This window comes from Neofelis nebulosa, chromosome 3 (genome assembly GCF_028018385.1).
Source record: "Neofelis nebulosa isolate mNeoNeb1 chromosome 3, mNeoNeb1.pri, whole genome shotgun sequence".
Lineage (NCBI taxonomy): Eukaryota > Metazoa > Chordata > Mammalia > Carnivora > Felidae > Neofelis > Neofelis nebulosa.
The window spans coordinates 152,117,754-152,136,343 of NC_080784.1; the positions used below are offsets into that span (position 1 = coordinate 152,117,754).

Genomic DNA, 18,590 nt, shown 5'->3' on the forward strand with positions numbered 1-18,590 from the left:
ATTGGGCCAATCTTCAGGCTTCATCCATCTTGTGCACCACATGTAGCTATCCTCCACATATGGCTTCCAAATATGCCACAGGAGGAGAAGACAAAGTGGAGAGAGCACACCAGGTAATTAGATACCTCACTGCAGAAGTGACACGCTTCACTTATCCATTGGCCAGGATTAGTCAATCACTCCACATAGATTTAAGGGGTATAGTAGTTAGGGTTCTCCAGAGAAACAAAACAGCTGAGGGTGTATATGTGTGTGTGTGTGTGTGTGTGTGTGTGTGTAGAGACAGAGAGTGAGAAAAAGAGAGAGAGAGAAAGAACAAACTTTATTTTAAGGAATTGGCTCACATTATAATAGAGGCTGGCAGGTCCAAAATCAACAGGGTAAGTCCAACAGGCAGGACAGCCAGGGAAGAGCTGAGGTTGCACTTGAAGTCTACAGGCTGTCTGCTGGCAGAATTCCTTCCTGTTCTGGGGAGGGCAGTCTTTTTTCTATTCAGGACTTCAGTTGATTGGATGAGGCCCACCCACACTACAGAGGGCAATCTGCTTAACTGTAAAGTCCAGTGATACAAATGTTAATCTCATCCAAAAAACACGTTCATAAAAACATCTAGAAAAAATGTTTGACCAAATATCTAGACACCAGGACCCAACCAAACTGACACATAAAGTTAATCATCATAGGGAGGTATGTGATTTCCATCTGGATTTTCTGCCAAGCCACTTGGAATTGGCAATTTGCAGCATGAGTCTTTGGTTCCCAGACAGTTTTCTTGCCAAACAGCCCTTTTACTAATATATATGTTTTCAATAAAAATGCATATTTTATAAACATATGTTTATTAACTCAAGGCATTTTCATCAATGCACAAACCTTACATTTATCTAGCACTTTACAATTTTATATTCTGTGTGATAGGTAGGATGTGTATTGTTATTCCCATTTGACAGATAAAAATCATGAAACTACGGTGACTTATGCAAGGCTGCATTGTAAGGAAGTGAAAGGCCCAAGACCAGAAGTCCAATCCTCATTCTTTTTATCTGCCACAGACACATATATAATGAAACATACCAAGATAAAACAAATCAGTCTTGGAACTTTGGATTTATATCATCTGCTAGTAGGGAAAAATGTCTGTAACCTTGCATAGTTTTAAGAAATAAAAATAATTGACCTAATTTCAGTTTTTTAAAAAAATTGTTTAAAATTTTTAATGTTTATACATTTTTGAGAAACAGAGAGAGATTGATCAGGGGAGGGTAGAGAGAGAGGAATCCGAAGCAGGCTCCAGGCTCTGAGCTGTCAGCACAGAGCCTGACGCGGGGGCTCGAACTCACAAACTGCGAGATCATGACCTGAGCCGAAGTGGGACGCTTAACTGACAGAGCCACCCAGGCGCCCCGACATAATTTCAGTTCTTACAGTGTAATGGCCATATCACGAAGGAGCAGGCTTTCTGTACTATGTCACTGTGAGGAATGGTTAGTCCAACAGGTGACAAGGTGGCATGGTGTTGTGTGTTAATTATATTTCGGTCTTTTAATAATAATTGAGCTCACTAGCACGAGATTTCTAAGAGGTGCACAGTTGTGAGCAAACTCAGTGGACCTGCCAGACTTTCTAAAATAAGTACTAGCCGAGTGCCCACTTCTGAGTTTAAGAGCCAGTGGCAGAATTATGCAGATGATTCCTGTGTTGCTTCTAGGAGACTGCCAAGAATCATGCAGCCTGCAAAAATTAGTTTCAGGAAAACCACAGTCTTCATAGCAGTTTCAAGAATACGTATTATATACACGTTAAATACAACACAGTCTGAATTCATGGTGATCACCCTTTTTAATTCCTTTAAAGATAGCATACCCCTGGCATACAGGAAGGTAATGCCAGTGAATCAGAAACATGCCAGCAGGAGAGGATTTGGTTCAAAATAAGCCCCTGGGGAATTTTGGAGAAAATCACATTTAATCACGATGACAGCGATTTAAAATAGCCTCTTTTCATCGTACCAGTCTTCTACCTCATATCCACCTTTTACTAACAAGTCCAAGGAGTAGGTCATTGACAAGAGACTTCTGTGACTTTAGTAGGAAACAGATGTGGAAGTACTAACCCTACTTTTTCTGGCACCCGAACGGACAGTCTACGGGAGGGAAGTGACATGGAGAAGCCATGGGGCTGACTATAAGAGTGAGCAGGTGCCAGCCGGGCAGAGCTGAGGGGAACGCCAGGCTCACTGGATGACTGCATGGGTATGAACTATAATACATCACAGAAATTCCCTAAATTGTTCTCTCTCTCCCCAGCCTTTTCTATTGATTCATGTTTGTTCTGTATTTATTTCTGCTGTTAAGAATGACACAGAAAAAAGGGGACTGTGGGTAGAATCAGTACTTGGGACTTAAAAAAAAACCTTAGCATTATTTTCTTGGCTGTCACGTTTCACTGATTCAGAACAACTGGTGATTTCTCTCTCTATAGCTTTAATTATGTTTGCTGTCAGAGACCTAAGCCGTAGGAAAGGACAGGACAGCAACTTTATTTTAAGCTGGATTGAGTATCAGTAAATCTCCCCAGTTCCTATCAGCTTGAGAATTATAGTTCTTTTCTCTAGGAAATATTATATACTTAAGTTTTTTGAAGTTTAACTTTTGTGTTGTAAAGTAACCATTTTACTCTTAAAACATTAGTCAGAGTGGGGATAGAACTATAATAACTAGGTAATATTTTATAAATATATACCAAGAGGGTTTACTGTTATGGTAGAAAATCCCCAGATTAAAAACTTTTGAGCATCTGTAAGGAGTAAAATATATGTGTTAAACACTCTATTTACATGTAATATGCAACAGACTTTAAGCAACTTCTATTTAATACTCACAAGGGAATCCTTTCCTTATATATGGAAATCAATTGGACTTCAAAGTATCTACCCAAATAGATAATGTGTGATAAATACGTATTTAAAATGTCTAATTTCCTTCTCTGATGTAAGATTGAGATGAATGTTCATATTTTCTTTTTTTAGGGATTTTAATACTAGTATTAGTATCTTTTTTTCTTTTTTTAAAGATTGAGATATAATTGACATACGACATTACATTAGTTTCAGGTATATGACATAATGATTTGAGGGCTTGATAAAATAGTTTCTCTGTGGACAGGCCTCATTGAGATGAACAGAATACTTTGGGCCTATTACTTTTCCTCTCCCCTGCCGGAGGTGAAGCACATTTTCTCCAGTTTTCAGTGTGAGATTCTGGTGGGGATCCTGGACAAAGGTTTACGGTATTTCATTCAAACTGAGGATGGCTTCCCACCCAGCACTCTGTCACAGCATTTATGGGGAGTGTGTCACTGGTTTTCCAAGTAGGGCCATAGGCACCTCCTTGAGCCCACTAACAAATACACTAGCTGTCTCTGCATAAGCCAGGACTCAAGTCTACAAATAAGCAAGGCCTTGAATACCTTTTTTATTTTTTTAATTTTTATTTATTTTTTAGAAAGAGAGAGAGAGACACACACAGTGTGAGTGGGGGAGGGGCAGAGAGAGAGAGGGAGACACAGAATCCGAAGCAGGCTCCAGGCTTCCAGCTGTCAGCACAGAGCGCAATGGGGGCTCAGACTCAGGGACTGTGAGATCATGACCTGAGCCCAAGTTGGCTGCTTAACTGACTGAGCCACCCAGGCGCCCCAAGGCCCTGCGTACCTTACCTGAAATAAGAGCCCAAGACCCTATCCAGTTTATGCTGAGAGCCCCATCTCCTTGTTTTAAGATAACCTCCTGAATTTTGCTTTTTTCTGATGGTAAGCTTGCACCCCAAAGTGAAAGTAGGATGTATGTTGCATATATGTTTGCTCAATGTGTATGTTCTGTCTTTCCTGTTGAACTCATGAATAGTCATATATTCCTGACCTTTTCATCAATTTGTATGTAATGTCAATCTCTATGATTATAAAAAATCTAGAAGGCAGATTTGGGAATGCTCTCCAGCCTTCTCATTAGGCTTCCCTTCTGATAATAAAACTTTTTGCTTCAAAACGAAACAGAAACCATAATGATTTGATATTTGTATATAATGCAAAATGATTACCACAAAATATGTAGCTAACATTCATCACCATACACAGTTACAGAATTTTTTCTCATAATGAGAACTTTTAAGATCTATTCTCTTAGCAACTTTTAAATATGTAATACTTTGAAATATGCAATACAGTATTATTAATTGTAGTCACCATGCAGTGCATTACATCGCCATGATTTATTTATTTTATAACTGAAAGTTTGCACCTTTGACTTCCTTTACCCATTTCACCTCCCAGCCCACCCTTCACCTCTGGCTATCACCATTTTGTTTTTTTATGTTCTCTGTATCTACGAGCTTGGTGTTTTTGTTTTTGTTTTTAGATTCCACATATAAGTGAGATTATATGGTATTTTCTTTTTCTGTCTGACTTATTTCCCTTAGCATAATGTCTTCAAAGTGCATTAATGTCACAAATGGCAAGATTCCATTCTTCTTTATGGCTGAATAATATTCTAGTGTGTGTGTGTGTGTGTGTGTGTGTGTGTGTATCTCACATTTTCTTTATTCATCTGTCAGTGGACACTTAGTTTGTTCCCATGTCTTGGCTATTATAATGCTGCAGTGGACATAAGATACATGTATCTTTTCAAGTTAGTGTTTTCTTTGAATAAATACCCAGAATTGGGATTCCTGGATCATATGGTGGTTCTGTTTTCAGGTTTTTTGAGGAAGCTGTTGACTATCTGTATGTTTTTTTGGAAAAATGTCTGTTCAGGTCCTCTGACCATTTTTTAAATGAGATTGTGGTTTGTTGTTGTTGTTGTTGTTTTTTTGCTATTGAGTTGTATGAGTTTCTTTATATAATTTGGATAGTCACCCTTTCTCAGATATATGATTCATAAATATTTTATCTTATTTAGTAGGTTGACTTTTCATTTTGTTGATTGTTTCCTTTGTTGTGCAGATTTATGGATTTATTTATGTATTAATTAATTCATTCATTTATTTTTAGTTTGATGTAATCCCACTTGTTTATTTTTGCTTTTGGAATCAGCTACAAAAACTCATTGCCAAGACGAATATCTTCTGAAAAACAACTTCTGTGATCCAATTGGATGCCAGTGGGTATGCAGAATTGTGCATTCAATGTTGTTTTATAGCATTTTTCCTCTTTGGTGATTTTGTTTATTTGTAGGAGATTCTCATTCATTTTTCTATCATCTAATAAGAGGACTTATCACTCTTTTATGTACTACTTATGCCTGAAGAAGCGTTACTTGATGTTGTTGTTCAAAGAGAGTATCATACAAAAGAATTCTATAGCACATGACTTCACACAAAAGCGCTGTGGTATTTAGTTTGTAAAACATAAATCCCATTTTGTTAATGCAAAGGCTATGTTCAAAGAGGAGCAAGAAGCCAGTGTGGCTTGAATAGAAGTGGGAGAGGTTGAAATATATAAGGCATTTAGGCCATGATTAGGAGTTTGAATTTTCTTTTGCATAAGTTGAGAAGAAGAAAGACATTGGCAGATTTTAAGCAAAGGAGTGAAACTATCTGATTTTTATTTTAAAATGTTCACTTTGTCCACTGTGTAGAAAATTGCCTGAAGCACAACAAAATTGGAAGCAAGGAGAAGCAATAAGAGGTTCCTGGAATAGCCTGAGTTATGAAGGTGGCTCTGTGGTGATATGTGCTGTACTTGTGATATTTTTTAAAGGTTGAACTCTCAGGACTTACTGATGGATTAGATGTGGGTGCATAGGCATGAGAACAAACAAGATGACTCCTAGGTTTTGAGCTTGAGGAAATATATGGAGTGTGGTACTAATTATCAATTATAAAACTAGACTAAAAACTTAATTGACTTAAATTTATTAAAACATGCAAAATATCACATTAGTCATTCAGTACCATTACCTTTAAAAGTCAGAAAGGTATATAATGTATGCAACTAATTATCCCACATTGACATGGAAAAGTATATCGTTAGAAATTTGAAGATAAAATATCTCATGGAGTTCTAAAAGACCACCATGCTTTCTTATAACACTTCTGTTTGTGACACAGTTGTAGTAGATTCCTGGGTAGATGGGCAATAGGATTGAGTCAAATTACATTACAGACTCTATTTCTATCCTCCACTAGCTTTATTTTCTTCTTTGTGGGATTTTTACATAATAAGGCAGGTAGGTTTCAAATAGGATTCTGTTAGGTTGAATCTTCCAGAAAGAGTCATAAAATGCTAAGTGAAGGCAACTTTCTATTGCATTTCAATATTTCCTATCTGATATTGAACTTGACCAGAGATGGAAACAAATTTAGAGGCATCGTCAGGGTCCTTTGCCCCGTATTCTTAGATAGATCTTATATTCAAAGAACTGAAATAGAAGCGTATAGGTCTCTAATGTTTAGTTGCAGAATGAAGTAGAGTTCTGCTCCGCTGAATTGGTAAATTTTTGTTTATGTCTTCCAATTTTACTTTTTATTGGAAGAAAGGTGGCATATAATATGGTTGGCACTATGTGTTCTCTTCTGGGCTTTCCCCAGATAATGAAGAACAACAAATAGTTTATCTGATTTTACATTGTGATAAAGATGATACACATTGCCTTGTAGTCTAAACATTGATGTTCAGAGTTGTAATCACATCTGACTGGTAGGCAGACCAGTTGTCTTTGTCTTCAATCTCTCCTGTTGTATTGCTGTGAAGTGCTGTCACAATGACTGATAGGGGGATTGAAGCTGTAAATTCAGGAGAGTGATTCTGTTATACAAAATGGTATCTTTCTTGTAGAGCAATCCTTATGCGTAAGTAGAGCGGAAACCACCCACATGTGAGTGGTTTCAGCTCTAAGGGGAGACGGCTTCAGTGTATTCCAAAAGCTCTCTCTTATTCCCTTGATGATGCCCAAAATGACAAAGATGAAACTATAGTCTTTAATTCAAACTTAAGTAAGGATGTGGATAACTTAAATAGGTAACGTGTTAAGATCAAATGGCTGCCATGCGTTTTGAGATCATGGAGAAGAATACAAATTCATCAAACACTTGGAGCTGGGGAAATGGAATTGTTATCAGAGCAAAAGGAAAAAGGCATTGAAGAAGAAAAATTGCCTATATCACAATTTTGTCTTGGATTGACCTTATAATTTTTCTCCAAGTAGTAGGTTGCCCTATGAGTTTAGCTGTCTATATGCATCTGTGATTTTCTGTCATTGCTTTCTTTTAATTGTAACAAGTATCCAACCGAAAAACCATTAGAAATCTTTCCTGTCTCTTCAACTTAGTTGATTACTACTAATTTATCTGTTTCTGACATATTCTCTATTAAGGAGGAGTCTTTCTAAACATGCAAACTGCTATACCTTTGACAAAATATTTGATAAAATTGCTACCTGGCTAGTTCTGGCCATGTTTGCAAAGTTCTTGAACATTTCCATGGCAGAGTAAAAACACAGGATCACAGGATTTTAGAAAGTATATGAAATTCATTGAACTCTTTCTCCAGACTTACTCTACCACAGAGGCAGCTTGAACTGTTGAGACCAGTTGGTTGGGGGACATGTATTCTATTTTTTGCTATACAATTTCCATTTCTACATTTAACCTGTTTCATCTTATTTGAAAAATGGGAATAATATCAGCTACTCCTCAACTCAAAGCAAAGTTATAATCAAGTAGATTTTTAAAGTTTATGCAAAGGGGGCAGGGACTTTTAGAATGGCAGAATATGGATCTTGGTAGACTCTCTTCTTAAGAAACAACAATTTATTGATGAAAATGATAAAAAATTATGGCTTTAACTCCCTCTAGCTCCCAGTCTAGGGTTAAAGTTTCACTTCTGGAGGGACAGGTTGCCATTTCTCATCCCTCCCAGACAGAATTGGATGTCCCTTTTTCTACCTAGCCACTGCTCAAAGGGCAAGAGCTCCACTCCAATCTGATCCTAATAATCTTATGGAAATATAAGAGAACCTGAATAGCCAAAAAAATTTTGAAAAGGAGTATGGGAGAATTCACAGTTGATGATTTAAAAGCTTACCACAAGCCTATAGTATTCAAGACAGTGTGGTACTGGTATATGGACAGACATATAGATCAATGGTATAGCATTGAGATTCCAGAAAGAAACTCGCATTTACAATCACTTGATTTTTGACCGGGGTGCTAAGACAAGTCAGTCAGGAAAGAATAATGTTTCAGCAAATAGTACTGGGAAAATGAATATCCAAATCATAAGAATGAAGTTAGATCCCTACCTCATACTATGTCCAAAAATAGTACAAAATGGATTATAAACCTAAATGTAAGAATTAATGCTTTAAAACTCTTAGAAGAAAAAAATCTTCATGATTTTGCTTTAGGCAATGTTTTCTTATAAACAACAGCAAGAATATAAGCTACAAAAGAAAAAAAACAGGTAAATTGGATACATCAAAATTTAAAACTTTTGTGCTGAAATCAATGTATCAAAGAAGTGAAAAGATAATCCACAAAATGAGAGAAAATTTTTGCACGTCATATATCTGATAAGGCACTTGTATTTTATCTATCTATGTATCTATCTATATTATAATTCAATGATAAAAACACTCAATAACTCAATTTAAGAAAAATGACATAGAATTTGAATAGTCATTTCTTCAAAGAAGATTCATAACCAGTAAGCACTTGAAATGATGCTCAGCATCATTGATCATTACAGACCTGCAAATCAAAACTCCAGTGAGGTAATAATTCATATTCAATAGATAGATCTAATAAAAAAAGACAATTGCAAATATTAATAAGAACATGAGAAACTGGAACTCTTTTATGTTGCTAGTTGGAATTTAAAAAGCTTGGCATTTCCTCAAAATATTAAGCACAGAGTTTTCATATGACCTAGCAGTTCTACTTTTAAGTATCTACCCAAGATAGATAAAAACATATATCTACACACACACACACACACACACACACACACACCTGTACACAAAAGCTCAGAACAACATTACTCAAAATAGCCAAAAGTAGAAATAAGCCAAATGTGCATTCACCGGTGAATGGCAAAAGAAAATGTGGTAGAACCATGTAATGGAATATTACTCAGTAATAAAAAGAAATGAGGTACTTATACATGCTACAGAATAGATAAAACTTGAAAACATGCTAAGTGAAAAAGCCAGTCACAAAGACCTCATGTTGTATGATCCTATTTATATAAACTGTCCACCACTGGTAAATCTACAGGGACTGAAAATGGGTAAGTGGTTGCCGAAGGCTGGGATGGAGTGGGGAGGAGGGGAATAAGGGCAAAGGCATTTTTTGTTTTGTTTTTGAAGGAGACAAACTTGATCTAAAATTAGATTGTGATGTGGCTGCATAACCCTGTGACTACTGTAGTAAATAAATATCAAATGGTATACTTACAATGGACAAATTGTATGTTAATTATATCTCAAGAAAGCTTTTCAAACAAGTAAAAAGGTGAGCATTTAAAAACATTTATGTAAAAACACTTAAGCTTTTAAAATTGATGTACTTTTTGATAATTATGTTTTTCTTACAGGAGAAAAGGCAAAGCCTTTGACTCCAAGAAATAATTTAAAGTTATTATACTATTTAACTTAAAGAAGTTAATTAGAACCTAACATGTTTCCTCCTTTGGCATATTTCATATTTTAATGAGAAAGTAAGTTCGTGGTAAATGTATGGAAGAAAATAAATCCATTTTTATTGTATAGGAATTTTTATTTATTTAATTAATTTATTATTATTTTTAACAGCTTATTTATTTTGAGAGAGAGACAGAGATAAAGCATGAGTTGGGAGGAGCAGAGAGAGAGAGAGAGAGAGAGGGAGAGGGAGAGAGAGAATCCCAAACAGGCTCTGCACTGTTAGATGTGGGGCTTGAACCCATGACCCATAAGATTATGACCTGAGCCAAAGTCAGATGCTTAACTGAGCCACTCAGGCACCCCTGTATAGGAATTTTTAAAGATGCATCTACATCTGTGCAACTTGGTAGCAAACAGATTTTTCTCTTTACCTAAGACATTTCAGTGAAAAGATTTCATAGAAAAAATTTTTTTGACCAAGCGAGTAACTTTCATCCTATAAACAGCTTTATAATTTTCAGTACCACGGCTATGTTTTTACAAAAGCTCAAATCGACTCAATAGTTAAAAATGAAAATATAAATTATAATTCTTATATAATATGATGCTTGCTATTATTGAAATATGTTGGATTTGTAATTTCTTTAAATCTTACCCATCATTTCCATTCCAAGACCATTTGACCTATGGTTTTGTGTCAGCCACTGCGGCCAGGTAAAAGTGTCTTGAATATGAACTCAAGAGCAGGTTCTTTGCCAGGAAAGACCAAATGAAGACTTGAAAAGAGTGTATGATCTAGTTGAATACACTTTTAATAAAATCAAATAATTAAAGTAGTAGATATTAAAAATAAGAGAAAATATCACTTGAAGAAAGATGATCTGAAATAAACTCTTTAATCTGCAAATGTTTTTTTAAATAAATTTTAAAAAATTTTACTTTAAGTAGGCTCCACACTCAATGTGGGGCTCAAACTCACAACCCTGAGTCAGGCAACTCTACCAACTGAGCCAGCCAGATGGCCCTCTGTAAATGCTTTTAATAACCACCAATTAACTCATTCTAACTTTGATGTCTTCTCAATCTGATGAGAACTCAGATTGAAATTTTGGCTATTGAAAGAAGAGTTAGTTTTAGGCCTGCTCAGACTTTCTTGTTTCCTAATTCTTTTGTGTTCTGCTGGTCAAAGTAGCCTTCAGAGTAACAGTTGGCAAACTTTTTTCTATAAAGGATCAGGTAGTTTTTTTTTTTTTTTTTTCCTCTCTATTCTAAATTGCTCTTTGCTAGAAACTTAGATGTGTCTATTAGGGAGAAAGTTGACTCCTTTGAATATGAGACAGGAAGTTGGCCTCATGATGATGTTCATCCAGTCAGGAAAACTACCATCACTATATAAAAACAAACTGTTTTTTGGTGTTCACCAAGAGTAAGGGGAACTCTTCTATCAGGGTATTTCCTTTAGAATGTTTGTCACCCTGTTCTTCATTTTAGGTTATTAAGTGAACTTTAAAAACTTTAGCAATTATAATTTCTTACTTTTGCCCAGAATGTTTGTATTTTGTATTTATCTTTCAGGTCTTTAACAATTGATTTATACCTGGGTTGCCATATTTAGCAAATAGCAATATAGGATTATCAGTTAAATTTAAATTTTAGGTAAACAACAAATAATTTTTTTGGGTATTTTAAAGTTATTTATTTTTATTTGTTACATTAGTTTCAGGTGTAAAACTTAGTGATTTGGTGGGTTTATACATTATGCTATGCTCACCAGAAGTGTAACTATCATCTGTCCCATTACATTGTTATTACAATATCATTGACTGTATTCCTTATGCCCTGATTTTTATTTCTGTGACTTATTCATTTCATAACTGGAGGCCTGTATTTTCCTCTCCCTTTCACCTGTTTTGCCCAACCCCTTACCATCCTCCCCTTTGGCAACCATCACTTCTCTGTTTTATAGTTCTGATTCTGCTTTTTGTTTGTTTATTTTTTTAGATTCCATTTATGAGTGGAATCATATGGTATTTGTCTTTCTCAGTCTGACTTATTTTACTTAGTACAATACCCTCTAGGTCCAATCCATGTTGTCTGAAATGGCATAGTCTCAGCCTTTTTTATGACTGTGTAATATTCCATTGTATATATCTACCACATTTTCCTTATCCATTTGTCTATTGATGGACACTTAGGTTGCTCCCATATCTTGACTATTGTAAATAATGCTGCAATAAACATAAGGATACATATATCTTTCAGAGTTAGTGTTTTCATTTGCCCTGGGTAAATATCCAGTAGTAGAATTACTAGATCGTGTGGTATTTCCATTTGTAATTTTTTTGAGAAATTTCCATATTGTTTTCCATAGTAGCTGTACTGATTTACATTTCCACCATCAGTGCATGAGGGTTTCTTTTTCTCTACTTCCTTGACAACACTTGTTGTTTCTTGTTTTCTTGATTTTAACCATTCTGACAGATGTGAGATGGTCTCATTGTGGTTTTTGACTTGCATTTCCCTGATGGTTAGTGATGTTGAGCATCTTTTCATGTGTCTGTTGGCCATTTGTGTGTCTTCTTTGGAAAAATGTTGACTCAGGTCCTCTGCCCATTTTTTAATCAGATTTCTTTCTTTTCTTTTTTTTTTTTTTTTGATGTCAAGTTGTATGTATTATCTATTTAGGATATTAACTCCTTATCAGATATATCATTTGCAAGTATCTTCTCCCATTCAGTAGATTGTCTTTTTGTTTTGTTGATGTTTTTGTTTGCTGTGCAAAAGCTTTTTATTTAGATGTAGTCCTAATAGTTTATTTTTGCCTTAGGGGCAAAATAGTTTTCCTTGCCTTAGGGGATGTATCTAGAAAAACGTTGCTATGGCTGATGTCAGAGATTACCATCTGTATTCTCTCCTAGGATTTTTGTGGATTCAGGTGTCAAATTTAGGTCTTCAATCTACTTTCAGTTTATTTTTGTATATGGTGTTAAAAAGCACTTCAGTTTCATTCTTTTTTACATATAATTGTCCAGTTTTTACAGCACCATTTATTAAAAAGGCTAATTTTCCCCATTGTATATTATCATCTCCTTTGTCAGAGATTAATTCGACATATATTTGTGGGTATATTTCCATGATCTCTACCCTGTTCTGTTGGTCCACGTGTCTATTTTTGTGCCATCATACTGTTTTGATAACTACAACTATACTACAACTGTATAGTATGTCTTGAAATACGGAATTGTTATACTTCCAGCTTTGCTCTTTTTTCTCAGGATTTCTTTGACTATTTGGGATCTTCTGTGGTTCCATGCAAATTTTAGTATTTGTTCTAGTTTTGCAAAAAATGATGTTGGTATATTGATAGCAATTGCATTGAATCTATAGATTGCTTTAGTTAATATGAACATTTTGATAATATTAATTCTTCCAATCTGTAAACATGGGACATCTTTTTATTTGTTTGTGTCATCTTCAATTTATTTCATCAGTGTTTTATAGTTTTCAGAGTAAAAGTCTTTCACCTCTTTTGTTAAGTTTATTCTTAGGTATTTTATTACTTTGAGTGCAATTGTAAATGGTGTTTTTTAAATTTCTCTTTCTGTGACTTAGTTGTTAGCATGTAGAAACAGTACTGATTTCTGAGTTAATTTTGTATCCTGCCACTTTACTGAATTTGTTTGTTAGTTTTTTTGGTTGAATCTTTAGGATTTTCCTTGCATAGTGTCATGTCATCTACAAATAGTGACGGTTTAACTTCTTTACCAATATTGATACTTCTTGTTTCTTTTTCTTGTCTAATTGCTGTGGCTAACTAAGTTCATGCAGTGTTTGGGACATCAAGGTAGAAGTCTGTTGCTTATCTGAAATTAAAATTTAACTGGGTATTCTACATTTTATATTGCAATGGTAGTTTATCTTCCATCCCAACACTTTCAAAACATTCAGAAAATAAGTTTTCAGTTACCATTATAGGGGTTTCATCATCATTATTAAAGTTTGCTCTAAATGTCCTTTCAACTACTTTTCATATATTTTACTAATGTAAAATATATCTCTTTTCATAATATATTTATTTTTCAAAATATATTTGATTTCATATTAGTTTCAGATTACTTACTGTAAACAAAGCAAATTATACATATTATTTACTGTCAAGGAGTTTAGCAACAATTTCCTATGTAGATGTTTATTTTGTTTCTTGTTTCCTCGTTTTCCAAACTACCCAATCAACCAACCAAATGCTCTCTTACTTTATATGCACCAATGTGCTACAATCTCCTTTTTATCAACTTATTTACTTTTTTTCTAGTATTTTATTTTTTCCTACCTAGGCAATGATTTGCCCCTCATACCACCTGCATCTAGACAAAAGCAAGACACATAGTTTTAAAATTTTATTACCACTTAAAAATTTTTATCAAAATAGTACCTGTACATTATTTAACAAGTAAACCTAGTAGGCTAATATTTTTTTTAAAAATTTTAACATTTATTTATTTTTGAGAGACAGAGAGACAGAGCACAAGCAGAGGATGGGCAGAGAGGGAGAGAGAGAGAGGGAGACACAGAATCTGAAGCAGGCTCCAGGCTCCAAGTGCTTGGCATAGAGCCTGATGCTGGGCTTGAACTCATGGACTGTGAAATCATGACCTGAGTCAAAGTTGGACACTTAACTGACTAAGCCACCCAGGCACTTTGAGAAGACTGGTATTTAATAATGGTCATGTGCCTTATTCTCTTCTCTCCTGGTTTCTACTACCTTTTGATAGCCATGCTCACATCTGTTTAGTTAATTGTTCTGAGAAATGCCCTCTGTTTATATTGATATTTCTTGATTATTTGGTTTTACATATTATTTATTAGCCTTCTATTTCTCTCATTTATTCAATATAGTTACGTTACAATATTTGCTTATATCAACATTCAGTATTTACATTTTTATAATAACATAACCATTATTTACTGATGACTCAAAAAGTATTCTATAATTATATTTCTTGTTAACTTTTTGCTTTTCCTGGAGTTACTTTCTAATGTTGGAATTTATCTCATTTTCTATGTATTCTTTGGTAATTAATCTGCACTTTATTTATAAAGCCTTCTTCTAAAGTTCTTTAAGCACAGTTCATATTTTACCAGTTTCATTTTCATCTTGGAGACCTTTCCTTCTGCCTCGGTCTTCCCGTTTCACTTGGGTAGGCTGACCTCTGTTTGTTGCACAGATTCATCTTATGCACTTCCTTACCATCAACCTGAAAATTCCTTATGACTCAATGTGCTCTATTTTTTGTTTCTTCGATCATTTTGGTTTATTCCAGAAGTTTAATCTGTTTAGGTTGTATATGATATTCCTATGAGACACCTGCATGGAGCTGTGTAGTAAGCAGTTAGAGGGGGCTTAGGAGTGAGGTCTGTTCTCTAGGTAAGTATTTGTTAACCATTAACATGTAATCTATGTAGATAGTAGAGGTCATTAATGTATAATGTGACCACCCAGAAAGAGTGTGTGGATTAAGAAATTTTGCATTCAGAATGAAATCTACATGTATATTGACAATTAAAGAACTGGAAGTAGAAGATGATTTTGTAAACTAAGCTGAGGTAACACGGGCAGAAATATTAAAGGAAAATCAAGAAAGTGTGGGACAATTGAAGCCAAGAAAAAAAGTGGTCACCTGTATAAAAATACTTTTGGATGATGAAGTTTGTTGCATTTAGCAGCACTCAAGACATGGATGAAAGTAATTTAGGTGGAATTATAAGAGATAATTTTAGTGGTTAGGTAATTATAAAGTAGGAAAGAATTGTGATCATAGTTAAATGCTAAGGAGGAGTTAGAAAAGGGAGAGTTTGGAGATACAAGGAGGAGGAGAGAAAAGCAACAGAGTAAATGACAAAGAAAAGGATGACTGATTATTAATGCTTATACTTTGTAGGTTTTTTGTTTGGGAACATGGGGGGGTTTCTCTTCTTATCATTTGTATGATAAAAATAAGAAAGGGTCAAACTGAGATTTCAGGAGAATGGTGAACTTTTGTGAAGAATGAAAGAGTGAGTTAAAAAGAACATTAATATTTCTAAGCAGTAAAGGAGGATCCAGTTGATGTTGGTGAGCACAAATTTATACTTGAATCAGTTTATCCAGTTATAGATATTTTCTAAGGTGAAGATACAGAGAAGACAGACATTTTTGTTAATTCAATGTAAAGTGTTTTGGGGTGGGGGCATAAGGAAGGAAAGGAAAACAAAGAAAGGACACTGAGAATATTTGCAAAATTATAAAAATTAGAATTACTAAGGACAAAAAAAAAGCCCATAGGGTCAATAGTCACTATGATAAAAAGATAAAAGATAAAAGATAAAGGTCAGTATCTTAGGAGTGCTGATGAGATTAAAGAATTGGTATCATAGGAAATGATTAAGTGAATGAACTTGGAGGGTAAGAGGCTGTGTTTAGAAAGTGAGATAAATGAATCCATTATCAGTGGAAACCCTGATCCAGGTGATGAAAATATGGGTGTACACTTATGGAATGTGAGGATGAGATGGTATTGAGATCACTGAAGTGGGACAGTGAAACAACTGATTGGATAAATTGGTGAATTGATGATACATATGAACACTGAAAGCATCCAGGTTGAATATAGGTCATGTAAGAGATGAAATTCCAGGGCTTGTGTCATCAAATGGCATGATTCTCAAATGAGTATGGTATATGAGGAGGAGGGAGGGGATGGTAGATTTGGGATCTCAATTCTGAGTCATTTATGGATACATAAATGAACACACTGCTCATGAGAGAACTCAATAAGAGATGTTTTTATTCAAGAGTGTATTAGTCAGGATAGGCTAGGTTATGCTGCTGAAACACACAACATCTAGGTCTTAGGTTTTACATAACAAGAGTTTAGCACAGAAAACTCACTGTCAGGTTGAGTGACTCTCTAGGACAGCTGTGCTTCATGGGGTGGCTCAGTATTCCTGCATGTTTTCATGTTATGTAACCTGAACATCAAGATAAGCTTCCACAAATACCACACTAAAGGAAGAGAATAGAGAGAGTCACATACTGGCTTTTAAATGCTCATCCAAAGAAATGCAATGTCTCTTTGATTCACATTTCACTGGACCGCAAAAATTACATGGTCTATACCTAACTTCAAGGGGGTGCCCATACATAAACATTCAGGGAGGAGAAGAAAATAGGAAATGTTGATGATCATTAGTAGTGTCTACTTCAAGTGGTAAACAAAGGTTTCAGTTAAAACCATGTAATAAAAGGAAAATTCATTCAAGGGGTGAAATTGGGAAGTTTGTTAATCATGGAATGCAAGTTCCGGGGTACATAGTAGATGGGATTGGAGAGGGGTAGTAAAAGACTGTTACAGAAGATAAGTACCCAGCAGAATCTGGATGAATGTATAGTGAATATAAATGGCTGGATGGGCTTATATTAGGGTATTGACTTAGGAATATAGTAATTATATAAGTAAGGAAGGATCAGCTGGCCATCACTTTGCCAAAGATCAAATGTTATGGCTTCTCAAATTTGTGCACTGAGGTTGGTTTGGGGACTTCAAGGGATGGACAGATCCATTCAAATATAATACACAGGGGGGTAAGGTAGGAAGTTTTCAATGTGGTTCACAAGAGTGTTACAATTGGTAGCTCAATAGTACTTTGTTCTCAGGATTTCCTCCATGTTTGTATTTCTATTCTGTATTTTCTTTTTTTTTATGTTTATTTTTGAGAGAGAGAGAGAGAGAGAGAGAGAGAGAGACAGAGTGTGAATGGGAAAGGGGTAGAGAGAGAGGGAGACACAGAATCCAAAGCAGGCTCCAGGTTCTGAGCTGTCAGCACAGAGCCTGATGTGGGGCTCAAACTCACAAACTGTGAGATCATGACCTGAGCTGAAGTAGGATGCTCAACTGACTGAGCCACCCAGGTGCCCCTATTCTGTATTTTCTAATTCATTTCTTCATATATATATATAAACTGGGGTGCCTGAGTGGCTCAGTTGGTTAAGCATCTGACTCTTGATTTTGGCTCAGATCATGATCCCAGGGTCATGGGATCAAGCCCCATGTAGGGCTCTGCACTGAGTGTGGAGCATGCTTGGGGTTCTCTCTCTCTCTTCCTCTGCCCCTCTCCCCATTTCAGATTAAAAAACATACTAATGTTCACTTATTTTAATTTATTATTTTCAAATTCAATCTTTTTCATCATTCTTATTCCTTAAATTCTATCATTCTCTATTTTAGTCTTTCCTTTATTGAGTTTCCTTGTATCATTTGGTCTTGCTTTCTAGAACTTATTTTCTCCCCTTCTCAGTGACCCTAGGGAAGTTTCATTTCTTGAATTCATGAAGAGTGAAGTATTTTTGAAGTTTCACTTTGAGGTGATAAATAGACATGTGAAAATAAAAACTTGAAACCTATAGGTTGGCTAAACACTAGAGAATTAGAATTTAGTATTTAACTTTCTTTAATCAATGTGGCCTCAATTGTAAGCTTTTGGTTTGAAAATACATTCATAAGAAGTTTACACTTTAAGAAAAACATTTTGAGAAAAGAACAGTTATATGGGTCATGTGATCACTATATTGTCATCAAAGTCCTTGAGAACCAATATTGCCCTGAAATTCCAAAGATAATTGTATGTGGCCTACCCCACACTTAATTTAGTATCTCAAAATTTCTAAAGTGGTTTTCAACTGTGACAATGTGCCATTTTTAGACTGTCACATTGTTAAATGTTAAAATATAGAGTATATGAAAATCAAATGGCTTCTAAACTGCACACATTTTCAATATGCTTTGATAAGAAATAATTTCATTGTTTTAAAATCCATTAGAATAATGGATGCAAATGACTTGTGACACTAATTTTTTTTCTATATCCACTTTAGTTCACTCTGTAACCCAGTTCAGTCACCCTAATGGTTTAACACATT

The 18,590-nt window shown here is 35.1% G+C and overlaps 1 long non-coding RNA gene across 1 annotated transcript in view; it reads left to right on the forward strand.

Moving 5' to 3' along the window:
• Positions 1-2,124: 2,124 nt before the first annotated feature.
• The window catches only part of LOC131507518 (uncharacterized), a 52,737-nt gene continuing 36,271 nt past the window's right edge, over positions 2,125-18,590 (forward strand). The window contains exon 1 of the long non-coding RNA XR_009259538.1: positions 2,125-2,252. This is a non-coding gene — a long non-coding RNA (uncharacterized LOC131507518). The remainder of the gene's footprint in view (positions 2,253-18,590) is intronic.